This window comes from Phaenicophaeus curvirostris, chromosome 9 (genome assembly GCF_032191515.1).
Source record: "Phaenicophaeus curvirostris isolate KB17595 chromosome 9, BPBGC_Pcur_1.0, whole genome shotgun sequence".
Taxonomy (NCBI): Eukaryota; Metazoa; Chordata; class Aves; order Cuculiformes; family Cuculidae; genus Phaenicophaeus; species Phaenicophaeus curvirostris.
In genome coordinates this window covers 770,489-797,154 of record NC_091400.1, presented here as the reverse complement: position 1 = coordinate 797,154, position 26,666 = coordinate 770,489, and the positions used below count along the sequence as shown (strand labels likewise).

General features: G+C 45.9%; 1 protein-coding gene across 3 annotated transcripts in view; it reads left to right on the top strand.

The window, feature by feature from the left end:
• SH3PXD2A (SH3 and PX domains 2A) overlaps window positions 1-26,666 on the top strand; it is a 244,838-nt gene that overhangs the window by 13,597 nt on the left and 204,575 nt on the right. The window lies entirely within an intron of this gene.

The following is a 26,666-nucleotide window of genomic DNA, read 5'->3' as shown; positions in this document are numbered from 1 at the left end:
AGAGAGGCCACAAAATGCATGGTGGGGAGGAACCAGGGCTGGCTGCTAGCAAAGAGTGCAGTGATGCTTTGTGCTTCCAGCTCATTTCTTCTCCGAGCCTCATGGAAACCTCCGTACCCAGCTGGTGAAACCTCTGTGCAGCCCTGCAAGGAAAATGATACAGATATATCTTGGGGTTTTCTTACCGGAAAGATGGGAGACCTGGCTCTCTAACCCTGCTCTAAGCACCCAAATGTCTTCTGAGGCAAGGACAAGGATTAAGCTTAACACTCTCTTAGGTTATTGCTGAACATCATTTTAGCTGCTAACCTGGGAGACTGGAGTCAGCATTCCCAAGTGACCAAACAAGAAGAAACACCTCCTAGTTAGTTGCACACCTTGCAGTGTAAAATGAGCTGTATGTGATTACATGCATGTAGGTCACACAGCTGATGCCCGGCTCCCTCTCCATCCACCCAGAGATGTGCTTATGAAGGGAGGGAAACAAAGCAATGAGGTGAGATAGCATTTAAGGTGATTTCCCTGAGATACTGGGCCCATTTCTGGAGGCGATGTTACCTCGTTGGCAGATGGGGATTAGCAGGAGGAGTTGGGTTGGAGGGGTTGCCAACCAGCTGTCACTTATTTTAGAAAAAGAGAGGCTAATATTCAGCAGTGTAACTCTGGCTCAAAAATACTTACTAGGCTTGCTGTTACTGCAATACTAAAAGATTATACAAAGGTGGTTAAACTTCAGAACATCTATTGCAAAACGGTTCCCTCTGCAGTCTTTTCTCCCAGGTGGTTTTTCAATAACTGGTCAGTTGAAGTTAAGTAATTAGAGTATGTAGCTGAGGCAAAAAAAAGAATGGGCTATTGCCAATTAACTCTGCTGCAGCTGGGTTCCTGCTCGTGTCCATGGGGGTTTGCTGGGCGGAGGAATTGAGGTTTCTCATGCTCGAGCTGTGAACTGTAAGGGTGATTTTTTTTTAATTTATTTTTTTCCACTCCACACACTCAGCCCTGATCTTGCAAAGAGATACTGTTTTCAAAATTACAGGGGTAGGATTTGATCTCCCTTTGATCTCAGCTTAAATCACACGGGCAATTTACTGTGGCTTAATAAGTAACAGTGCGTGAGTAGGGGGTGCTAACTCTGCCTGTAAACTCAGTCTGCTCGAATACATGGTGGAGTGAACCTGCTTTCTTTGCAGCTAAACGGAGTCAAATTCTCTTGTACTGCAAGTCAAGGTTTATGCAAAGTTACCATGAATTAACTAATGCATGTAATATGGTAAATCATAGCACTTTTGTAATGTAGCTGATCAATCTGTTGCATGATTCCATGAGCCATCTGGCATGGCTTTGGGACTGGGAGCCTTTGGTTGCATCTCTTCAGCGTGGTTTGGTATTTGTTCAACATGAAATGAGTCATCTGGTGAATCAAAGGTCTCTTTTTGCAATTCCGGCTGCTTCACTGCATTTCCTTGGGAAGATCTTTTACTTTCTGCCCTGATTTAATTGATCTTGGTAAAGAAACATGCTAATGATGATTCTGGCCATGGAATGCTATGGATTTGCCAGCAGTTTGTTATCACAACTTGAAATGCCCCCCTCTGTCTCTCAAATTACAGCTCCTAATTTGATGTATTTTGCTTGTGTTTATATTTTAGCAGTCTATGGGTTTATTATCCTGTGTTTGTTGCTGTACTTTTAAACTGTAAGAGCTTTCCTTCATGGTGGAAGAACAGCATATAAGCACTATTATCATTACTGTTGCTGGTAATTGGCCCTGTTTCCAGTACACCAAGCATGTCTCTCAGTTTTATTTACAGATACAGTAATAGTCCAAAAGATGCCCTAAAACTCCCTTTCTCTAGTGAAATATATTGTTGGCTCACTAGAAATTTTAATTTTCTAACATGAATTTTTAAACTAGAATTCAGCTGCATGCTTAGCATTCCCCAGGTAGCATCAACTATTATAAAAGCTGATAAAACCAACGTAGGCTATCCCATGCTGGAGGAGAGCTGTACGTGTAGGACGTGAGAAAATGAAGTGGCTGGAGCAACTGTTTGACGCAATTTAGCAGGTATCAAATGGATGTGGATAGAAATCTATCCAAAATTCTGCTGGGGGGCTAGGTATGGATACAGTCTTGGCTGTCTCTAGGCATGTTCAGACCTTGCTGTTTGCTAACAGAGTGGACTGGTGAATGGATGGATGGAGGGTCTATCCAAAGCAGGGTGGAGGATCTTAGTCTGAGCCCCAAAGCCAGGTTACAGCCCCTCTGTAGGGCAGCAGTGCGTCCAGCAAGGGCCCCTTGCATTGCAGCACCAAAGCAGGGGCTGTGTAGGACCTCCTTTGCAGTTCTGTGGCTGTTGAGGGCTATTTTCTTTGTCCCATTCCTCTCTGGCTTGTTTCAGACACATCTCTGACCTGGGGAGAATTGCTCTGGGGGCCTCACTCCAGCCACAGCGCTGCTGATGCACTTTAACCTCTTAATTGTGTTGTTCTAGATCAGTCTCAATTAAACTTGCATCTCTTGAGAGCAGAAGTGCCTGGGAAGTGTATGTCCCCGTCTCCTTTCACATGTGTTGCTGGTATGAGTGACTTTGGGTGGTTGTTGCATATCCAGGAGCGTGGTATGTGTTCCTTTTCTGGTACCCCGTGTGGCTCCTATGAGAGCACCAGCTGGGTCTGGGTCCCAGGACCAGTCAAGACTCTCCTGCATAGAGGGACAGTGGCTGCTGAGCCAGGGGCATCTGCCACTGAAAGCAGCCCTGTCCTCTTCCCTGCGCCCGCTTCGTCTTGGCACTTCTCTCAGGCTGTGGTTAGTCAATGGGGAGTGAATAAAAGTCCCAAATTCTTTCCTTTTTTGGAAGAGAAGCTTTTCTGTCGGTTAGTGGCAGCCTGTGGCTGTGCTCAGGGATGCTATCCTGTGCTGCGGTCAAGAGTCATCGCTTCTAACTACTCCTGGCCAGAGGTCACATCCTCCCGCAGATCTGATCCCTGGCGCCCTCCCTTCTCCCAGAGCAGCAGGGATTTAACTAGAGCCCGTTTCCTAGTAGGAGTTTTCTCATCTGGAAGTTTCAAAGGTGGCTCACCTGGTCCTTCTGGCCAGATGTGAGGTGGCAGTAACCGCTGGAGGAAAGGGGCAGTGCCTGGTGATGGTGAGGGGTGGCCAGCTGCCTCCTACAGCTGCTCGGCTGCAGCTCGAAGCGTCTCTGACCTCAGACAGTCAGTGGTTTTGCCTCCAACTTGCTGTCTCCATGACACACACCATGTTCAAAGCGCCTTTGCATATAGGAAGTAGTTTAATCATAGTTTTGTTCCCCTTTTCAGCAAATCTGACCAGAGTCTGCATAGTTAAGTGTAAATGTCACACACGCAAATGTAATAACATCTGGCTTAAAGTAAAAAGAGTGAGGAAATGGGTGTTATGGTTAAAATAAAGTCTGCATCCTGAAGTCACTCCTCCGCAGCCAGGTTTTGTTTAGATAGATAGAGAATAACCTGTAATGTCAGGACTCCACGCTTGTATGTGGAGAGTTAGAGCGAAGGCTGAGTGTTTGCTGTAGCCCTGAACTTTCTGTCCAGGTCATAAACTTTTTGGAGACATTTTTTCCTGTGTTTGGACATCCTTTTAGCAAGTTCTCCTCTGCAATTCACTACCCCTTGCTATGAATGTGCAGCCCGATGGGGATGCCGTGATGGGCTTCAGATTATGATTTACACTGTAAGGATAAATTAAGTCGCAGCTCATCTTGAATGGGGACCCATTTATCAAGAAAAGAGCTCCTAATTGGAGGCAGCTATAGAGACCTGCTGTCCCAGCCTGCCTGGCCAGCTGCCCCTCAAGGAATTCGGTGCCACGTACGTATAGCCGGGTCATGCTCCAGCTTTTCCTGTTCCTGTGGCACAGTGTGAAGGAGCATACAAATAGATTTTCTATAGATCACTGTGACTTCCACAAAACCCCATCCTGTTATCAGCAGCTTTCAAAACTGTGTGCTTACTCCAGATTTTTGGGAAATGCAGAGAGGTTTTGAGTGTGTATGTTGTATAAGAGTAGATATGTTGTCACAGTGTGGAAAGGCTTAATGTCATTTTCATAAGACCTTGAAATTTTTAAATTTTAAAACTGTTATACGACCGGAAACAAGTGAACTTCCTTTTCATGCCTCTAGGACAAGAAAGTTTGGGATGCTTGTATCTTTCTTATTAGCAACTGTTTGATGCCACTTTAAAAGATGCTAGACACGTACATGGATTACATATTTATCATTTAGAGAGAAGCCTTGCACTGCCCTGCAGGCCTCTTTTAAATGCAGCGTTAGCTTGGAAACACAATATACGAAGCCCTATCAATGCAGCCTATCAGGATAACTAAATATTATGCATGGAGCAAAATATTTCCCTTTCATTATGAAAATAAGTGTTCTCTGCAGTGTTAAGCTTCAAACGTGTTGTTCAAAAGATGTGATCAAGACATCAAAGAGAGGAGAATTATTAAGATAGCAGGAACTGCACCAGCTGCCTTTCCTTTGGTAATTAAGAGGCAATCTCATGCATTGCCCTGTTGAAATCGCAAACTTTGTTTTCCCTTGAGAGCTGTGTTCTGAAGTGGCAGTCATTTTACCACTTTTAAGATGAGCTGTTTAATTTTACAGTCATAACAGGACCAAGCAAGAGGCATGTCTGTGTCTCATCTGGAGGTGCCTGCCTTGGCACACCTCTGGAGTGACTTGAAGCAGCTATTTGGAGTCTCTCGTATCTGATTTCACGAATGCTGAACGTTAAAAATCACCAGCAACTTCTGAGACGTTCTGATTTCTTTCATGTTTGTTCTCTGCAAAGAAAGTAGGTCTTGTCTATGACACACTTTGTGTAGGTGTGTCAGAGCTGACTGTAGCCCTTGGTGTAGCTGGGACACCAGAGAACTCACGCATTTACTTGTTTTTTTCACCTGGATATTGTGGTTTGCAATGCAGTGTCTGCTCTGCTCCTTTGAGGCCAATTGGACCTGTCTCTGAGCTGTGTTGGGGCTGTCCTCACACCGTGCCATTAAGATGTTGTGGTCCTCCTCCCTCCAGGATCCACAAGCTAGTCCACAGAACCAAAATTCTGTGCCAAAACCTACAGTTGGACAGGCAACCCAAACCCCAGCTTTCTCTTCTGCTTTTAGTCTGCTGTGGGCTCATGAAACTGGCTCAAAACCAACCTCTTTGTGTTGAGAATGTTCCCCTTTAAGCCAGAAGCAGCGTCATCTCCTCCAGGCAGCGAGAAGAACAACCTGAGGATGAGTTTGCATGGAAGGGCTCAAGTCCTTTGAAATTTCAGCCCCTTGAAATGAGGGATATTTGAACTTTGATAGGTTCGGTTGGACTCGGTGATCCGGTGGGTCTTTTCTAACCCAGTGATTCTAACTTCAACATGAGGGCTGTGTGACTGTTGGCAGGTCACTCGTGGTCTGATTTTGTTTAAAAAAATTTTCTTTTTAATCTTTTTTGTTGGTTATGAAGTTACCCTCATGAAGGCCATGGTGACCACTGGTGTTTACCAGCTTGCCACAAGCCACTGCCTTTTCTAAATCTCTTCCCCGCTTCGCTTTTGGGGGAAGCGGTGGTTTTGCATCTTTGTCAGGTGCTTTCAGCCTGACGAACAGAAGATGCCTTAACAGGGCTGTATCAGTGTACAGTCACAAACAGCACTTGCAGGTTTAGATTTGATCCCTGCCTAGCTGTCCTTGACCGGGGATGTAATAACACTTACACGGGGCTTCTGAAGCCACACGTTGCAGCAGCTTTGGGATTTATTAGGTTTAAAGCATATCCTGGGGTAAGGCTGTTTCTCCTTTTTGCAGAGTGGTCAGACCTGTGCTCTTTGATGCTGATTTCAGCTGAAATTTCAGGTAAGGGAGAAGGTAAAAACCACCCTGTAAAAAGCAATTTTTTAAACTGCTCCATCAGACAAGCTGTAGCTGGAAGTAGAGAAACTATTGCATATGTTGTTTGTAGTAGGTTGTTAATTTGTTCCTGGAAGAGTTCCTCTTTGTGTTTTCTTCCCCAAAATCACTCTCTGCTTTTGTGTAAAGGCACAGCCTAACCCCATCATCTCGCTTAGAGACTCATTGCCTCAGAGGCGGCATAATACTGTATGATGTGCGTCGAGTCTAGCCCTGGCCAAGTTCTGTAGGTCAGACAACGACAGGAAGGAGAGAAGACAACACCATGTTGTTTAAAAGTCTGATTAAGGGAGCAGATGGATCAAAAGAAAAATTTGAGTGGGAGCTGAAGCTGCTTGGAGGAGGCAGAAATATTGCTCCTTTAATCAGTGTTACAGCTTGCCTGGAGCAGAGTCTGGAAGTACTGTTTGTTGCCATTTCACTGCGTTCTGGAGGCTGAGCCGCAGCCTCAAACCCACTGAGCATTGGTGGTGGAGAGAGGTGTGTGGAGGTAGAGCGTGCTCAGCACTTTGCAGGATAAGAGCTTTTATTGGCAGCTTGTGTGAAGTAAGGTCAGAGCTTAGGGCCATGAGTGGTGGGAGGTGGACAACTTGGACAAGGGGGAGCAGACGTTTCTCTTTCCGTTCACAGTCATTCCCTCCCTCAGTGCTTTTTTCCGACTGTAATTTTGTTGTTCCATTCAAACGGGTCACAGCAACATGTGCTTAGCAAAAACCTTCATTGTGCATAACGTTGTCCTCGATTCTTGTTGGGAGAGAGCTCCTGTGCACAGTTAAAACCACTGGGGCCAAAAAATACACATTTTAAACTTTTGTTTTAGTGAAATAACATAAACTGCAGAGTTGTCCTTGCAGTTTGGGTTCAATCAACACTAGTGCCTTAAAGAATGTTTTTCATCCTGAGAGACAGATGGAAAAAGGCTTTTATTTGAATCTACATCCTCTGGAGTAAAGCATTGCATCTTGTGCAGAAACTAAAAGACCTGTTGAAAGATACTGACTACAACAAATAAGTAATTTTATTTTGTTAATAACAGTATTTTGGAAGGAAATCACTCCCAGGTTTGATCAACCTTGCCATAGAAAAGAAGAGAGAAGTGTGACATGAAAGGGAGCTTAACCAACAGCCAAAATAACTAAGCCAAGGGAACATCCAGTGTTTAAAACAAACAACCTAAGTTTTAAGCTTTTCTCTGATCTCTTCCATTAAAATTCACCCTTGGAGACTATTCAGTAGGGAAACCTTCTGTCTCCTTGGATAAAAGAGAAGCGAAGCTGAAAGTAAGGTCTGCATTGGGTGCCCTGGCCCAGCGGCCGTACAGAAGGGGACTGCAAGTAGCACCCCAGCTCTATAACAATCTTGTAACCCAGTAGTGACCAGGCTGGATTTTGGGGAACCACTCACACCCTGAGCAGGGCTCCTAGCAGCTTCCTTGGGGTGTCTCTGCTGCTGGCGGTCACCGAGGTGGTGTCCGTGGGCAATGCTGGAGTCGGTATCTCCCACTCTGTGCCCTTTCTTGACAAGCAGTTTCTGAAACAGCGTGAAAGGACCCCTTGGTAGTCTCTGATGATGATGATGCTTCCATTAAATCCCTTGGCACAAGTCGACTGATTCCTGGTACTGGATAAATTGAAAATATTTGTGTTGAGCCCTCTTGATGAGAACTTAAAGTCTGCCCAGAAGGGAACCCTTCTCCTGGCGCTTGCCCAGCCTGAAAAGTGTCTTATTCTGGATGGTCCCTAATGTGGGAAGAGTTGGAAATACCCCAGTGTGGGGAGCAGGGTCAGCATCTGTGGAGGGGATCAAACCAGCGATGCGGGAAGGCCTGGGCAGTGTGACCCCCTGGGTGATGTGCGATGTGACTCAAGGCAGCTGCAGTCTCTGCTGGTCCTGGTTGGCAGAGAGGGTTTAGAGATTTTGCATAAAGCCTCCCCACCTGAACGGGCTGAGGGAAGAATCTGGCACATGGGTTTCAGGCATGACTGCTGTCTGTATAAAAAAAAATAAATGTATTTTAAGTGCCTGTGGTCAGAGAATCCTGTTCAGACCTGGTATCACACTATTCACTTCAGCCTGGTTACTAATCCTGGCACTGAGTCTGACCCTTAAGCTTTTTGTTTTTATCATGTGCTCTGATATGGTCGTAAAAATACTGACTGGCTGGCAGAGCTCCAGAGCTTGGCTTTATATTCTAGCAACTGCGAAGCGAATGTGCTTAAAGTGGTTTTATGCTTTGGGATATTGTCCTTTCCCCCCCACCGTAAGATTATTTTAAAGCTCGTGTTCCCTGTTGTGGGGACATCTCTGTTGCTGTCCGCACGTTGTGTGGAGCAGGTTCATCCCAGGGTTGCCTCTGCCCTGAGCCTCAAATCTGGGCACATGGAGACCCAGGACTCGGGTAGAAACACCGCTTCAGGTGCCGTGGGAGAGGAGATGGAGCAGGAGGTGGCTTGGGATGCGGGGGGCCCTCCTTCCCCCACGCTGCTGAAGCCTACACTGCTCTCCAGTTGGACGTGACTAGCGTTTGAACCTTCTGAGGCATTTGATACTGGGGTATCCCATCCCCGCTGGGCTGGGAGAACATGTGTGTTGGTGTGCCTGCACATGGGGGGAGATGAGAAGCGTTTTAAGAGAAAAACCCTGTGCGTTACTGAGCGGCTGTCCCTCATGCCAGGCGAGTCAATAGGCTTTTTATATCCCATAGGATTTGGTCGTGCCATAAAGAGGCTCTGGCGAGTTTATTCTGCTGCTGGGAGGGGCAGTGTTGGTTGAGTCGGGTACTGTGTTTCAGTAACATGCCCTCTTTATATTGGGCTGTATTAGTTTTATTTTAGTGTTATCTGAAAGATTGTTAATTTAAGTATAAATGTGCCCATGATATTTGCTTCACAAAGCAGTTTGCTCTTCATTTCTGTTAATAACTGTCCTCCAACTCATGAATTTTAACCTGTACTCTATGGTGCCCCTAGAATGGGTTTTACCTGGGCTTAACTAGACGTGCCCTTGCAGCTCAGACTCCCTTGTACTACCCAGATTATGCCTTCAGTTGCTGCTAGAGAAACGCAAGGGAATGTGCTTTATTTGCTTTGTGTAGGGAAGTCGTGGCTTCTGCTCTGCCTCATTCCTGCCAAAGTGCAACTTCTTCGTTGCAGAAGGACAATGCACCCCAGAAGAGGCTGCTTTGCCTGTCTTGAAGTGGATAGACAGGACTTACTACTCCTTCAAGGCAATCCTGTAAGGCAGCGTCTTTTCTAGGTCAAGGTGGGACGCAGAAAGTTATGAACCTCAGGAATACATCATGCCTAGCATGCTCCTGGTGGTGTCCTGCCTCCCAGCCTCAGCATGAGGAGCTGAGCTGGAGACCTCAGTCCTGGCCCTTCATAGGGCAGCGTATAAACAGCTGCTGAGCAGGAACTGAACCCTGTTGGATTCCGCCTCTGGTGTCTAATTTGTTCCAAGTGCTGCTAATAATTAGGCAAATAAAGTGATTAATTAGAAAAGAAATTCAGTTTACAGGGAGCATGTTCCAGGAGGGTTTTATAGCTCTGAAATTGTATCTTGCTAATCAAATAAGTATTGTAGAGTGACGAGGAACACAGTAGCCAGCTTGGCAGTTAGTAGGAGAGCGCTGCCTGCAGCCCAAGGCTCAAAAGAAACATAGGATGGAAATGCACTGTTTTATAGCCAAGTTGATCTTTTTCTGGGGAAAAAAATAAAAAAAAATCTTGCCTCCAAAACAAAACATTTTTCTGTCTTATGCCTGGCACTGTAAGTTTACCTGTCCCAGCTGCGTGTACTAGTGCTGGTGTTCCTGAGGGATGTTTGCTTATGAATTCCCTCTGTGTTTCTCCTCTTTGTTGCATGGGTCTTTAAGACGAGAGCACAAGCTTTTCTTTTTTTTTTCTTCCCTTCTTGGAAAAGTCTTTCCCACCCAGCTCACCTCCAAATGCCATCCCCTCGTCTTTGTCATGGTTGTATTGGTTCTTGGAGTGGAGCTTCCATATGTATTTGGAGCAGTGGCTCCATTTCAGTGGCGTAGCTTCAATTCAGTTTTCTGCTTGAAACACAACGGTTCTTTTTAAGGCCGTGTTCTCATGATTAGGAAACAACTCTGTGATGTTTTATTTATAGTTAAATTGGACCTCTCACAGTCTCCATCCTTACATCCATCTCTCAGCATCAAAGGCCTTGGCCCTGTGCTCACTTGAAGGTAGGAGTTGAAGTCTAGATGCTATTTGGGTTGGTCTGAGTCCTCCCTGTTTTTGTAGTGAGTTTGGTAAGGTTGCTGGAGCAACCACAGTTCCTTCTGGGGAAAAGATGGTTTCTTGGAGCCTGGAAAAAATCACAAGGACACAAAGTCGGAAGAGAATTTAAGCCTGTGTCAACCTGAAAAGAGGAAACGATGCTTTACCAGAGTGATCTTGAAATTGCTCTTCTAAAAGGGTCAAGAAAGCACAAGCAAGAGCGTGGACGTAGAGGAAGCTCTGCTTGAGCTGGGTATAGAAACCGATCTGCAGACTATTTCCATAGCTAGACGCATCTGGACTGAGACACTTGTTCCTGGATAGTTTTTTGTATGTGAGGTGAAAGAGATGTCCTTACCTTTCTAAAGGAGGTCGTGGGTACGTTGCAGTCTACCAGGTCAGCTGCTGATTCTGGAGCAGCAGCAAGGAGAATGGTGTTTCCTTCCCTCCCAAGCTACAGGCTGAGTGTAGCAACTGTGTTTCTCCATGGGAGAGAGGATAAGAGAAGGGAATGGGAATCCAGCTGGTTGGAAAAATATTAGGAGCCATGCATGAGCTAACTGCATCCCTTCCTCTCCTTAGTTAGGGAACGAAGATCCTTGGAAAATGTTGCTCCTGGTTTCCCTGGGATGCGGGAAAACCCAAGCACTGCATGCCAGATATCCTTTCAAGGGGAAAAAGAATAAAGTGACAGGGCTGGAATATTATGTGGATTGTATTTTAATGTCACACCTCGATGGAGTCTGAGGTTATTAACTGAGAGATTGACTCTCAATATTGTGGCCAGATGCAGCAGTTGGCTGAGCTCCCGAGCTTCAGAACTCACTTTTAAATCATACTTCGATAATTTACCCTGCCAAGAGATTTGCAGTTCAGTGCTGTATTGTAGTCAGTTTTTGAGCTAAGGAGGACTCCCATGTCAGTGAGAATGCAGTTGGGTCTCCAGTTGGCCTGGTAGATGTTTCCAAGTGGACAGGTGGACCTCTTGAGTGGCCAGGTCTGCAGATGAGAATTGGTGCCCCTCTCCCATAGATGGGATTTTGCTGAACTCCTGAAAAATTCTTCAGCTTCTTTCTTACATCCTGCTCCTTAAATCCATGAGATAGACATAGGGCTAGTCAGCCAGAAGTGTGACATTCTTCTGTTTTCTGGGGGTTTTGCATGATTGATTTCTCACTGTGATAGTGATGTTCTAACTTGGAGAGTTGGTGGCATGCCGGCTGGCTGTGACTCTTTGTGGTTGTAAATTAAAAGGCAGCGCAGTTTGCAGACCCAAGCCATGTGGCAGCCTCTCCAAGGAGTCCTAGTTGCTGGGTGTCTACAGTGATGACCTGGCTTACTTGCCACCATGGAGGGGCTGTTTCTGAGCCCTCCCCAGACTGTGCAACAGGCAATGTGACATCTGCAGCTAGGAGGGTTTAACAAGGGTTGGAAATGCGTGTAGACTGCTGCAGCTGTAGCAAGAAGTGAGCCAATCTGGAGAGGATTCAGTTGTCTCCAGCTCAAGGTTGCCAGGATGTAACTGTTGTGTGAAATGAGGGTATTGGAGCAATTCATGTGTGCTGGAGTTGGAGATGCAGGACTGGAGGGTTCCTGCTCATCTGTGCAAGGCTGGAAGAGCATCGTCATACTTGGTCAGGGCTGTAGACTGACTGCATGGGCCTGGTTTTGGGAAACCCCAAAATTATGGTGGAAGGCTGATGGTCACCTAGAGTTACAATTTTCAAGAGAAGCTGCAATTGTGCAAGTCCAGGGACTTTAATCTATCACCTCTTTGAACAAACTGACAAAGAGGAAGACCTCGGTGGTCACAGGCTGCAAGTAAGCAACAGAGTTAAGCATAGGCTTAAATCCCATCTAAACCTCTGGAATTTAGGCCCTTTCCTGAAGTGTAGCCTGTCCTTCAGTGCCTTGGCAGGCTGAGCTTCCAAGATCTCTGTTGTGACCTCCGCAGACTGTTCAGTCTGTGCTTTCGAGGAAGGTTTTCTCTCCTAAGATCACATTTATCCATGAGACCAAAGTGAAACGCTTGTTGTCTCAGTGTTTAGTAAAGAGTTGGTTACTGGGGAGATGTTTTCTGTGACCATGAAGAACTGGAAACATCAGACCATCATCTCACAATCAAGTGAGACTTGCCTCTATGTCTGCAAGCCATGAGGAATTTTTTTGTGATCTTTGTCTTGCCGGTGGAGGTGCCTCAGAGGAAGCTTGAGGAAGCAGGAATCACTTTCTACAGAGCAGAGGCAAGGTGGGTTCCAGGCGTGCAGACCCAGGTTTTGCTCCTGCCTATCACATCCAGGGCGGTCCTGGGCTTGCTGAGATGCTTCTGGAGAGTGCTGATGGGAGCAGTGGTTTTGTCCTGTGGTCATCTTGTGTCTCGGTGCTGGTGGTTTTATCCTCCACTAAAATTACTGGTCAGTGTTCCAACTGGATTCCTTTGCTTACCCTCAAAAGCAGTTTGGATGGATAACAGACAGAAGAGACTGTGTGAGCCTAATGGTGTGTCTGGTACCCGAGCCTGTGGCTTTCTCCTCTGGAGGAGCTCCTGCCTTCATTTTGCCTGACTTTGTCTCTTCCCTCATATGAAAGTAGCCACAGTGGCTGTGTCAGACGGGTTTCGGTGTGTCTTGTGGGACAATTCCTCCCTGCTTGCTGCTTCCAGTGGGTTTTGGTTGACCTGGGAGCAGATCCCTGCCCCAGAGTTGGTTTTTTTTTTACCTTGGAATCTATCCCATAGGCCTCCAGAGTGATGAATTGTCTCGTTGCTGTGCCCAGGGGAAACTCAACATGTCCGTTCCTTCTAAATGAGGCAGACCAAGGCAAATCCTGGAGCAAGTGGTCCAGTGACATTGCTGAGGGCAGACCCTCTCCTTTAATAGTCTGCATCTACTGGTGTGTGAGCAAGGGTTTATGTTTACCTGGTGACCCCCTGGTGAAGAGCCAGATCACGTCAGCAGGCTGCAAACCCAGATGGGCTCAGGGAGATTGTGGGGCTTGAAGCCGGTGACGTTCCTTTGTACCTTGCCTTGATTTGCACAGCAGCCCATCCTCTCCTGACACAGAGCGATGCACGGAGGCGGATGGGAAGGGAAGCGCTCTGCTAAAGCACGGGAGGCTGTGGCTCTCAGCAGAGCCTGCTGATAGCACCCACCCATGAACTGGGTGATTTTACATCTGTCTTTGTGTTGTTCCAAGGCAACAAGTGGTTTATATTTAAAAAGTATTAATTTAGTGTTATTGAAGCCTTAAGAAAAGACAGAGTGGGCCAAGCCCTGCTAGTTTTGCTCACATTTCACAAGGTTGAAGAGGGTGAGAGTTGATCCTCTTTGGACACATTTCTACTCAAAGGGCGGTTGCAGGGGAGAGAAAAGAGGCAGGGGAATTACAGCACTGAAAAAAAATCCTAGCTCTGCCCTGAGCCATTTTGCAATAAGACATTTTGGGGTGTGAGTTATGATGCTGTAATTCACAGCTCATGCATTTTGTGGCATTCAGCCGACTGTTTAAGGCTCTGCACAGGTAGGATCGATGATTTCGACTCAGCTTGCCCCCTCGCCAGCTCAGCCCTCAAGTGGAGATGGCTGCATGGAGAAGGCTGCGGAGCTTGGCTCTCCTTCCCCTGCTTTTTATTTTGTCTTTTCCTTTGGCAGCCAAAGCTGTGGCTGTTCCAGACAGCCCTTGCATCTCCTTAATCCAATCTGACTTTGGTGTGTCTTTACCTGTAAGCAGATCTCTAGTCCTAGCAAAAAACTGTGGACATGTTGCTTACCAAAGAAGCTGCATGTTGCTCTCCTGTGTCTGCAGCTGCTCCTGTTACCCACTAGAAACATTTGGGGAGGTAAGAATTGGCGCTTGGGATCAGCAAACAAAGCTCGAAGTCTGAAATGGGTCAAGAAGTTGTTGAGCACATCCATCTTTATCTCAGTCTTCTACTTCAAATCTGCTCTGTAAAAGCAAATGCTTAGGGAAAGGATTTTCAAATCAGTTCTTCGTTAAAGGCTTGGCAGGAGTTGCATTCATTCTACACCTCACTTCATAAATGGAGTAACCCATTTGCTGCCCTTGGGCGGGACAAACATTGTTGTTGGCTTCTCCATCTCTCAGGACAGCCTTGAGGTGGTAGCACATTTCTGTGCCCTTTGGCCAAGCCGACTGTCCAACCCTCCAGCCCCATCGTATGCTGGTGCCTCGGGGTGTGTTGGCAAAGCAGCTGCGTGTCGAGCGCTGCTCTGGAGCTGGCAGCTGAGCCAAGTCAAAGAGAAAGCTTCTCCTAAATGCCTGTCCTCTTCCCAGGCTCCGTGAGCACAAATTACTGCCTGTCCAAGGTCACTAAATGCAGAAGCTGACTTTGATCTGTGCTGTCGGTGCACGGGGAGTCTGACCTGGCCTCCTGTCAGGATTATTATCATCCTTGTATATCTGCTACCTGGTAAATTATAGTGGTGCCTCCAGCTTCTTCTTGTGGTAGCACTCCATTCATTGGAATTTAAAATCATTCTGGGGTCCTAGATTAAAAACTTTGAATCCTTTGAATGAAGATTGGAGTCAAATTCTCATTTTTAAAAGGGTCTGGCACTTGGAAGCATTCCGTTGCTCTCAGTTGGACCCAGTGGCTGTGACAGACGTATGATGTTCACAAGTCCCATCAAGCAGAGCAGCCGCATCCAGGTGATGTTGTGCAGGAGCTGATGTGCCCTGCGGAGACATGAGGCTGACCCTGCGAGGCTGACCCTGCAATGCTGCTTTCTGGGCCACCGTGGTCTGGTGATGCTGCATCACGGAGGAGATGCAGGTCAGCATCAATTTGGGTGTCTCTGCACCATGTAGACCTTTCCTTATTGTACATCTGCCTTAACTTCAGCCTCATAGACGTTAGATGTCTGTCTGGCACAGGATCCTCCTGCAGGCAGAGGAAGAGGCACCTCCAGAGATGAATGTTAACCCAGCCACGTGCTTAGAGAGGGATCTGAAATGAGTAGCTTTGACCAGTTTGAGATCTTGACTTTGGGATGCATAAAGCTAGAACTTTTTCCTGAAATCCTGCCTAGCAAGTTCCTGCTGTCTCCAGCTGTGGTATGTGTTGAGTGCAGCTGTATTAGTCTTGAAAGCCTGCTGCTAGACAGCTATTTTTGCTGGGCTTTGAGGGGGTCACTCAACCAGATTAAATAGAGTTTCTCTCTGTGGAACATTAATAATTCCCTTTAAGTGGCTAAGAGTGGGAGAATATTCAGGCTTGGGGATTGAGAGGAAGAGGTTTGTTTATTATTCTAAGGTACTGTAAACCCTGAATTTGACAGAAATGTAAATGCATGCAGTCATTTTCCTGATTCGTATTTTATTACTGATTTCAGTGGAACGTATAATATAGGCATGGCCCTAAAAGGCTTGTTTCTAAAGTGACACATGCTGACTTGCAGCCACACATTCTCCCTCCAATAATGAGTAAGCTTTGGGGTATGTGTGGCTTGTGGCTGCGTTGTGATAGGTAAATGAGAAGGAATTAGTGTGGTCACCATCAGCGCCACCCTGACAGCACTGACAGAAAGTGCGTTACCAGGCAGCGTGTGTCTCCAGAGGAGATGGGGAATTTGCTGCAGGAGGGAGGCTGTGTGAGTGACAAAGCCCAGCCCAGGGGGATTGAGAATCCCTGGGGATGTTGTTCTCCCCAGCACCGAAATGGTCCAGGTGTGCTGTAGGGAGCTAAGGGTGACGGCTTGCTCTCTCCAACTACATAAAGGAGTTTGTGGAAAGGAGGGAGCTGGGCTCTTCTCCCAAGGGACAGGGGACAGGATGAGAGGGAATGGCCTCAAGCTCCACCAGGGGAGGGTCAGGCTGGACATTAGGAAAAAAATTTTCACGGAAAGGGTCATTGGGCACTGGCAGAGGCTGCCCAGGGAGGGGGTTGAGTCCCCTTCCCTGGAGGGGTTTAAGGGACGGGTGGATGAGGTGCTGAGGGACATGAGTTAGTGATTGATGGGAACGGTTGGACTCGATGATCCAGTGGGTCTTTTCCAACCTGGTGATTCTATGAATACGGGAGCCGGGCTTGGCGGACAACTTGATGATCTTATCCTTTTGCAGTATAGTTTCAGCTACTGATGATAACCACATCCTCAGTTTTTACATCCTTTCAGGGGCCTCTCTCCTTTGCACCCTCTACAGAGTCTGGGAAGAAGTAGGTTGGTTTGGTGAGCAGCACAGGTCCCGAGCACAACTTGAATACTTTCTCCTTTGGCTTCAGTACAGTCTGGAGACTCATCTCCGAACTCCTCACCTGGGGATGTGAACTGAGACAGTGTGGTTGCCCTGTCCAACAGCTCTCCTTGTGCCCAGCAGTTAAATATATTTTCCTATTGTAGGGTCCTTATATTTGCATGTTTTAAGAGGGGAGTGATGTTTTGAGCCGCAGTGCCCAAAGCACAGTATTACTCTAGGCTGATAAAGCATATTCTCTGTATCTCAGAAAGGCAGAGCAAAGCTTGCTCATCCACAGAACCTGTAGCCCAGTGTGCCAGATAAATGAGGTGAAGACAGCTGCGTGTGGCCCAGGCTGCAAGCTGCAGAGCTAGAGACGGATGGGTTTACATGGTCCGTGATAGTCTGGTGCTTCTGGGGTGGGAGAGGGTGTTCCTGCAAGTGGGAAAAGGCAGGAAGCCAAGCGTGGGAAAAGAAGGGGAATGGAGGATGATTGTGAGAAGAGTAGGAGGGAAGGAAAGGGCAGAGGCAGTAGTTCAGCTTAGCAAAGAGGCAGTGATTGAGGGTGCGAGGATTTGGCAGAGCATCTTCCTGAACACCCTGAAGTTCCACAGGAAGAAGGCAATTTTGAGTTTAATTCAGTGCTGTGCCCTGACAGGGAAGGATCTGTCCTGCACAGGACTCTTGCATCAGTTTTTCTGCCTTGGCCAGAAGACCTGAGGGGAATAAGGAGAGCTTTCCATGTTTGCCTACTTTTCGGCCTTTTGCAGAGAAATTTGGGTGGTTTTGCAAGACTCAGACACACAATCATTTTCTTCTTTCCCTCTTCTCCCCACAAAAAAGTTGGATTTCTCCTAAGCCTGGAATCAAAGGTCAAGACAATGAAACACTGTTTTCCCAGTGACTTCAATGTTGCATCTTCCTGCGGTTATGGAAATCCGTTCCCTTTTTTTCCAAGAGTTCGTTTCAACAACACATAGATTCAGTCTTACGTCTATCTGGCTATGCATTATAATCAAAGATCTACATGCATTGCACGTTTGCTGACTGGTGTTTGCATTTTGAGGATAGGTCTGTTTTTCAGTTGCTCTTCTAGCATTTTGCAATTAAAATGCAAATAGTCGTTTGTTATGCTGGCAGTTCTGTGATGCTTTGCATCACAAAATCCAGTTGATTTTGCCTCAAGTTTTATCCTACAAAGAATGTAGTTGAACAAACTGTGTAGAAATTGGATGAGTATTTCATAGATCGTTTCTGTTGGGGATGGTAGATCACAAAGTGCTGTAATTGTCAGGTCTGGCTTTGTGAATCTGCGGGTCTCTTAGTTTACATGAACTTTTTGTTCCCCTCTACTCAAAATGAGAAGTAAAAACTATTATCCCACTATTCTATGGCAAAATCCCAGGAGAATTTCCATTATTTGGACTAAGAATGTTCCAGAGCTTTGTCATTGTTCTGGAAGGGCCTGGGGGGAGTTTTGCTCCCTTTCCCAGGCCCTTGGTTTGCTTTTCCAAAGTTGCATCTGGGGGTCATATGTAAGGTTACAAATCAAAGCTGGAAGACTTGCCTGCTAGTATAAAAACTACGTGCAAGTGTTGGTGCAGAGCAGGAATCCCAGACACAAGAAGCTGAAAGAGAGGTTGGGTTTTAGCAACACCTCTTTGCAATCGTGAGGCTGGCTGCGTAGGGAGGTTTTGTCACCTGTGTAAGTAAAGCTGCGTGACACCAGTGTGCATTAATCTGCTCTGTGCCAGTGAGTGGAACAGGGTCAGCAATATCGTGGTGTGCTCTGTTTTTACGTGGCCCCAGGCTGTGTGTGCTCTGAGCACTGTCTACGTGCTTCGTAGCTAGTAAAATGCATTAGAACGACCCTGCTGGTACAATGTGGTTGGACCCTCGTTCTCAGAGCAGAAAGAAGGGTATTTGGAGAGATCTCCCACAGACATAAATAACTGGGGAAAGATGCGTAAGGTTTGGTGTTAACGGGGAAAACAGCGATCTCCAGCTCACACATTCTCTGTGTCTTGTCAGTCTTGATGCATTTAACACAGTAGCAAGCAAGTTCTTTTTAGTTCTCCTTTTACCAAGCTGTTCCTGTCGCCTGGCCCCAGGGCACTCGATGATGAAAATCCCTTTGCCTTAAATGTGAGCAGCGCTCTGCTTATCCCATTTTGAATGTCTCCCAAATAAATTCTTCTTGTGCCAGAACCAATTCAGCTGCTTCTCTCTCTCTCTGCTCTGGCAGCATCCTTCTGGTATTTTAGCAACCCCACTTTCACGTGAGATTTCATTCAGCACCGTGAAGGGAATGAAATTCCTCCCACTGACTTCCATGCGTTGATGAATCTGTAGGGGCAATCCAAAATAGGTGCGGGTTGTACTCATCTGGATTTAATTCACAAACATTGCCCTCATCTGAATGGTGCCAGCACTGACTGGACAGTACGGTGATCTCCTGTAGCTGAAGCTAGAAGCACGTGTTATAAGCTAAGCAGGGATTTTAAAGGAACTCATAGTTGGCCTCAGTACTTACTAAAATTAATTTCAGTGGTAGCGGAATGAAATCTGTTTTGATTTAACTTTTAAAATCTGTTCCTGTAGAGAGAATAAGCTCAGGAGAATGAAATTATCTTCACTTTTGAAAATTAAAAAAGTGCCACATCCCCTTTTTATCTTTCCTTTACTGCGCAATTGTCATGATGGCCTCATTGCTCTCTCCAGCTACCTGAAAGGAGGTTGTGGAGAGGAGGGAGCTGGGCTCTTCTCCCAAGTGACGGGGGACAGGACGAGAGGGAATGGCCTCAAGCTCCACCAGGGGAGGGTCAGGCTGGACATTAGGAAAAAATTCTTCACAGAAAGGGTCATTGGTCCCTGGCAGAGGCTGCCCAGGGAGGAGGTTGAGTCCCCTTCCCTGGAGGGGTTTAAGGGACAGGTGGACGAGGTGCTGAGGGACATGGTTTAGTGATTGACGGGAATGGTTGGACTCGATGATCCGGTGGGTCTCTTCCAACGTGGTGATTCTATGATTCTATGGCTATAAGAGGTGAGAAGTGAGAGGCTAAAGGGACCTCCACCTCACTTCCACATCCAGCACTGGCACTGAGGACTTCTACATTGAGACAGACTCTTCAGGGTTCATATATTTCTTTTCAGAACTACTTAAACTACAAGTTGATTTCTAAAATCAATTTAGAGAAATTAATGCAATTTTTGTATTCAATATCTTTCAGTGAAATTTTGTTGAAGGGCTTCAAATTCAAATATGAAAGGACCTGTTTTGTCTGTTGGTTGTTACTTTGCCCAGTTCTCTTTCCTTTTTTTTGAAGGGAGCTTTTCTTCTTTCACCTGGACATTCTCATATTTTGGTGTCTTCATGAAATACCAACCACCTGATGGGGAGAAAGACACAAGCACTGAGTTAAAATAGTTTATAATTCAAGTGGGATCCAGATTTAAGAGGTAATAAGCTGAAAACTTTTTACCTTCAAATGCAGCTGGATTATTTTCATTTGCTTTCCACATACAGGCTCTTTCACACCCAAGTGGGGCATTTGAGAAGCCATGGGGGAGCGAGGCTTCCCAGCGAGCATGTATGTTCCTATTTCCATTTTACGTTTGTCACTTTGCTATTCTAATGCTCTGTAGGTGTAGATGTTGTGTTTCTTAATCATCTGTCAACTCTTAAATGGCAGAAACTCAGTCCTGTGGTTATTCAACTCCACAAATAATTCCGTAACATGTGGAAAGTAAATGTAGATCAATAGAAACAGGGTGGAAACAGAGTAGATGTCCAGGTTGTACTGTCCACAGATGCTCTGTCTCCCTCATGTGTACATAAATCTAACGGGTAGATATTGTCTGCTTCCCTTGTCTGCTCTTTCCTTGCAGAGAAGCTGCTATTCTGCTTCCTGAAGCTTTGGAAGGTGGTAGCAGGGAGGCCACCAAATATTTGCTAGCCCTGTTCCTTACTGTTTCCATATGCTCCTGTTACTGGATGTGCTGGAGATAAGATAGGAGCCTCGACAGGCATTTGACATGATCCAGTATATTGGCTAAAAAACCCCAAACAAAGCCCTGCTAATGCAACACGAATATTGCATGTCTGCAAAATTTAGACACATCATATTCCGCTCACACACCCCTAAGGATGAAGTTAAATGAAGTGATCAAACAAGCTGGGCAAGAGGCTCAGAGGCGGTTTGTAACCAAGCTGCAGGGCTCCCAGCTGTTCCAGCTCTGCAGGTCTCTAGGCAAATTATTGTCACAGATCATGGGTGCATATTTCACTTTTTACCTTTTTAATGACCATACAATGAAATACAGTGGGGAGTTTTTTCCCTTTGTGGCTTGTTTCTGTGATTTTCTGGAACTTGTTAACATCTTCTCAGCCTGAAGTCATTGCTTAAAAGCCCAAGTTGGTAAATGCCAAAAAATCTTGAGGGGTGAAGTTGAGTCTAAATAGAAATTTGAACTATGGCCTGTGAAACCTCATCGATCTATGAGAAAAATATGAGAGGCTAAATATCATCTTATCCTGCCTGTGTAAACATGATGAGCTGGATTTGTCATTCAGACACAGCCCTGTTGCTTGTCTGGTCTGTACCCCTGAAGCTAGGAAACCAATAAAAACATCTAGCCAGGTGCCTCCGTACTCAAATGAGCTCTTCTTCCTGCATTCCCAGGGATGTCTCCTGGCTGGCTTAAGGCAGTTGTTTTCTAGTCTCATTTGTGTTTAAGTACCAGGATTTGTCAAAGATAAATGGATTTCATCCTGGTTGGCTCTCCACCAGGAGGAAGGTCTGTGCCCATATAGGATGTGGTAGTGGTGGGTTTTGTAAACCAGAAAGGACCCAGCTTCAGTCTCAAGAGTATGGCTGGATACAGAGCTAGAAATCAGTTTGGTTTTCTTGTACACACTTTGGTGGGGCACGGCTGAAAAGAGAAGCAGCGTTAATCCAGCATTAATCCATTTGCATTGCTGCTTAGAGCTGAAACAAGATCCACAAAAGAACACAGTGAAGGCATTAAAATTCTCCCATCACCCTTTTCCCCCCTCTTCTCTTTATAATTAGACTGAAAATTAATTTGCAAATTATGTTGCAAAGTGGAATTGCTCTTTCCTGTTTAAGTTGTCTCTGTGGTGGCTGCTCACAGATGAGAAATGTCGAATGCTGGAGCCTGCCCTGTTTGTTCCTTCCTGGCATCCTGGAACTCTGCTTTGCTTCCAAAATGTAGGTATGTGCAACAATAGGAAAAAATTCTTCACAGAAAGGGTCATTGGGCACTGGAACAGGCTGCCCAGGGAGGTGGTTGATTCACCTTCCCTGGAGGGGTTTAAGGCACGGGTGGACGAGGTGCTAAGGGACGTGGTTTAGTGTTTGATAGGAATGGTTGGACTCGATGATCCGGTGGGTCTCTTCCAACCTGGTTATTCTATGATTCTATGATTTGTTCCTGGGACACGTGGGTCATTTTGGCTTTTTCTGTTACATTTTTCCCCCTCGATAATGGAAACGCGAGCTGGGTGAAGGGATGTCCGTGAAACCTCATCTGTTCCGTGAAAAAGCCAGACGCCTCACACCTGCACGCAGCCTGCGTCAGCCCCCGTGCTCGAGGCTGCTCGAAGGCTCCCTGCCACGGCAGCAACCACCCCACCAGCAGGTTTCCTGGTTGGGGCTGCTTGGGTTTCATGTTACTTCCAAGTCTCATCTCTGTTCCTGAGCTCAGTCTTCAAATTACTTGGGTGAGAACATCTCCGGACTGGGGCTGAAAATAGCTGTTCCTTGGACCTGCTGCTGTTGAGTTGTGGTCCCTCGGAGACTGTCATGTTGAAAGGTGATATCCTTGCATGACACTGGTGGTGGGCTCACCACTGGCTTGGGGAGGAGTGTCTTACTTCATCTCCGTGGGAATTTCCCTGGTCTCACAGTGCCTTTCAGGGATTTTTGGATGCCGGTGAGCTGGGCAAGGAGCCTGTGCTGTGCACTCTGGATCCAGAGTCAACTGCAAACTTTCCAAAAGTCTGAGTGTGATGCAAAGCAAGGGAAGGCACAGGTGATGTATGCAGGAAGAAGGCTTACATTCTCTGTTCTTATTCTTGGGGGATTTTACTCTCTGTGCTGCAGCACTGGCTCTTGTATAGGGCAAGAATTGAGGACACTGATGGAATCTGAACATGGGGTGTTTGGGGAAAAGGACTGTCTTTTCCAACTCAGTCATGATTCGCTGGAGGACAAATATCCAACTCTTTCATATGAGACTTTGAAGAAGCTGACGTTTTCCACTATAAAAGGCGCTATGGTGATGGTATCTGCATATAAATTGCACCATAGTGGTGGTTTTGCATTCATAAAACCTTCTTAATAGCTGGTATTTACTGTACTTACTTATTAAAGGTTAAGAGCGCCCTTTCTTATGAGTGCAGGTGTATTTCTAGTCTCTTCACTGCAGTCCTGTCTCTGCCAATAGCTCCTGTATTTGTGGATGTTCTTGATGTCATCAGACTGCTCATTGCAGGCATTTATCTTCCAGTCCAGCTCACCTGGCTGTAGAAAACAAAACATAACCCTCTAAAATGGCAATTTAAAAACTAACCTGGATTTCTACCTTTGGGTGTTGTGCTAGCTGGAACTGGAAATTTGCCATTGAAAACAAGACTTTTGATGATTAAGTTGTGCCCAATGACATTTTAGTGAATGCTCTTTGTAGTAGGAAGTCATCTCTCTTCATCACTTGGTGCAGGCAGTAAAGGGAGAGCAGTAACTTCAGTTTGCAATAAATTTTCTGCTCTGTGGTGGGTAAAATGAAGGTTACCCACAGCTAGAATTAAACAGTAATTAGCAGCTGATAAAATCCCCCTGACATCCTGCACCTTCTTTCATGTAGCATGAGTATTAAGAGCTGCTTATCAAGCTCAGCTCTTGATTAATATTCTTCAGTTTGTACAGGCCTGCTTCTGGTTTCTCTGCAGAAGGATTTGTTTTAAAATACATACTAGATTAAAAAAAAGACTGGGGTGTTAGATTAAAAATTGAACATTCTTAGTGGAATGAGCATCCAGTAGTTGTGCAGAAAGTTGTTCATAATTTGTACTTCAATTATTATTTATTGCTCAGAGCTGTTTTCTTTTGTTAAGGATTTTTAAGGTAAAGCATTTGCAGCTGCACTTTGACTTCTTTAAGGTCACAAACATGGCAGATACATAAAGCTAGTCTTTCACCTTAAGAGATTAGTTATTGTGGTAATTAGTCATTTGCAATCATGATTAAAGTTTCATTTTGTACACGTAGGGACTGTAGGAAAACGCTCTCCTTGCACGGAAGAGCTTGCTTCAAGACATGTAAAACTCTTTGATTTTTATCATCTTTTTTGAGAAGCAGCACATCGAAGGGCTGGGGTGCTCCCATGGGCAGGACCAGCCCTGTGCTGAGTTTTGTGGAGCTGTCGGATGCTACAGAAAGCTCTACCTTGGCTCTGCAGGCAGCTTGCGAGTGGTGCTGGGCGCTGGGGCGTGGGATGGCTCTCTCTATTTATCTGATATTTCCTGCTGCCTCCTTGTCCTCTTGTGTTTTCATGACCCTGGGCTCCCCTAGGACTGCTTTTCTCGTCCTCCCCAGGGATATCGTTGATGGCTTTCACAGTGACCCCTTTTAAGATCTGAACAAAAAAAAAAAATGACGAGGTAAGCTGATGTAATGTTTGCTGCTCATGAAAAGTTTATGGGTCCGGCTAAGGCAGCAGAAGCGAATAATCATCAAACTCTGATCTCCGAGGGAAAGAAATGTGATATCTAAGGCTCTTGAGACCTCTAGATCTTGCTTTTAAAATCTGGCATTTTACAGATCTTTTCTGAGCTCAAGTGAACAGTTATTGCCCATTACTTGAAGTGGTGGCTTTCAAGAAGCGATTTGATTTACGCAAAAAGCAAAGAAAATCAATAGCCATTTCAGATTTTGCACCTGCGTCCCACCACACAGATTTTTAGCCTGTTCTTTTCTCGCTTCACAGAGCTCCGGGTTATGATTAATGGCTTTTCTTGCTCCTGCTATGATCTTCCCATGAAACAGAAGTCAGTGCATCTGCATGCTGCTCAATTCATCTCTCTGAGCTTGAAAAGACTTAAGGCTCAAAAACATTTGATTGCTGGTTTAAACGTGCAGCAAAATTCTGGCTTGATTGAAGTCAGTGGCAACTTTATTCCCAGCAGAGCCTGGATTTCAGAGCTAGGACCATTGCTACACTGTGCAGTGAGGTCCAGCTCCTACACCTACTCCCTGCACCAAATACATCCAGCTTCTTATCCAGGATATCCCTTTGCCTGGATGTCTGTGGCATGTGGGGTTGTTTTTTTTTTTTTCCCCTAGCTTCTGGAGAAAAGATACATAATTAAAGAAAAAAATATAATCTTTGTTCACATGTACAATATGCTTCTCCTATCTCATCCCCTTTGTGAGAACCCAGGGCCAGAATTACAGTATTTGAAGTTGCTTTTGGATCCCAGTCAGCTCCCATCTGTCATAATCTGTTTTTAATCAAATGGGTTTTCCATCTGAAAGTAGCTGTTGGATAGAGAATGAGTAGAAATATTTGTGTTGTGAATTAGCTCAGAGTGAAGCTACAAACTTCTTTTTTTTTTTTTTCTTAGAACAAACATGTGGAAAAATATTCTTTAGAGTAGTATGGCTGGCCTGAAAATTGGCAAGAGCAGCTTCCTTCCCAGGCTCTGATTCCTCTGGCTTGTCTGAGCGGGTAAAATCTTTAAAGGGGACCTGAAATCTTCATGTTACACAGTCTTATCTCCCCTTCACAAAGCAGGGCAGTTGCTGCTATCCCCCTTGTGTATACGGGTTCTGTGCGGAGGGAGGTTGTGTGGACTGCTTGTCTGGGAAAAATAGGTTATCCCTCTGCAGTGTCTCCTGGGTTTGCTGAGAGCCAAGCTGTCACCTCTGGGCATCTTTCCTTTGCCAGCCTCAGCGTTCTCTGCTCTGGTAGGAGCAGCAGATAGGTTTGATAGAATAAATGAGTTAAATTCAGGCTCTTAGTCCATACCCTCAGTCGTTAAAAGAACAGAAGCAGTCACCCTGCATCAGCGCCTTGGGAGATGAGCTGGTGTCCTTGGGGAGAGGGGGAAGAGGATGATGCTAATCTGTCCCCCAACAGTGGAGACAGAGCACTTCGCTTCTGCATCCATGGCGAAAGGGAGGAGGGCTCTTGTTGCAGCGCTGGGGCTGAGGGAGGAGGGATGCTTTCCTGTTTCCTCTGCCAGATCCTTATCTCACTCCATATGTGAAACCTGGAAGTTGCTTTAAAGATCCAGGAGCTGGCCTTAGCTGGGATTTCCATTACGTTGTTGTTGTATAGTCACCCTCAGTGGTTGCCCTCGGTGGCTCCATCCTGTGTTTGCTGAAGTCTTGTTGTGTGTCTGTCATCAAGGCAGCAGAACCAGCATTTGGTTTGAAGGCCAATGTGTATGGGAGCAGATTCTGGCTCTTTTTTTCCTTTTTTTTTTAGAAAAAAACAATGTTGTGGAAGTACTAGGGTCAAAAGGAAATGTTTGTGTGTTTTATGTATATATTTATGGTTAAATGTTTGTGTGTTTTATGTATATATTTATGGTTGGACTTGATGATCCGGTGGGTCTCTTCCAACCTGGTGATTCTATGATAATACATGCATGCATGGGCATGCACGTGCAAATAATTTTTTATCACAGCTTCCTGCAAAACAGCATTTCTGTAAGGTGGTTGTTTTGGGGATGGACTTGGGCTGAACAAGGGAAATCCCGGACTTGTTCTGGGCCTGTGTTGCTGTTTCCACTGCTGTAAGAAAACAGCTTTATGCTCACTGACCTGCTTTACATCACCTTTGAATCACTCTGATAGGTGCCAGAGGTGGTGGGCGGCGCGACATGACCCAGCAAGGGCTGCGTGCTGTAGGGCTGAGACATTTTTACATGCGTATGGATGTACATAAGAAGCTGTGTTGCATGGCTGTGATCCCACCGTCCCCCTGGAACTGAGTTACCTTTGAATTCCCCCGTGGAACGAGCACCACGTCTTGCCTGGAAACAGCCACGGTCACATTTCCATATAAAATTAAAACCTAGAGCGTTGGGTTGGAGATCAGCAGCCCAAGATAAGTTGTTGCTTCAGGGGTGGAATTGCTCTCCCAGCCTTGCCTGTAACAGGCTCTGAGACTCTCCAAACAGGCAGAGGTAGAGGGCAGGATGTGCTACCATGGACCAGAAAATGCGCCGTCACTCAATTAAAGCTTTAAACCCA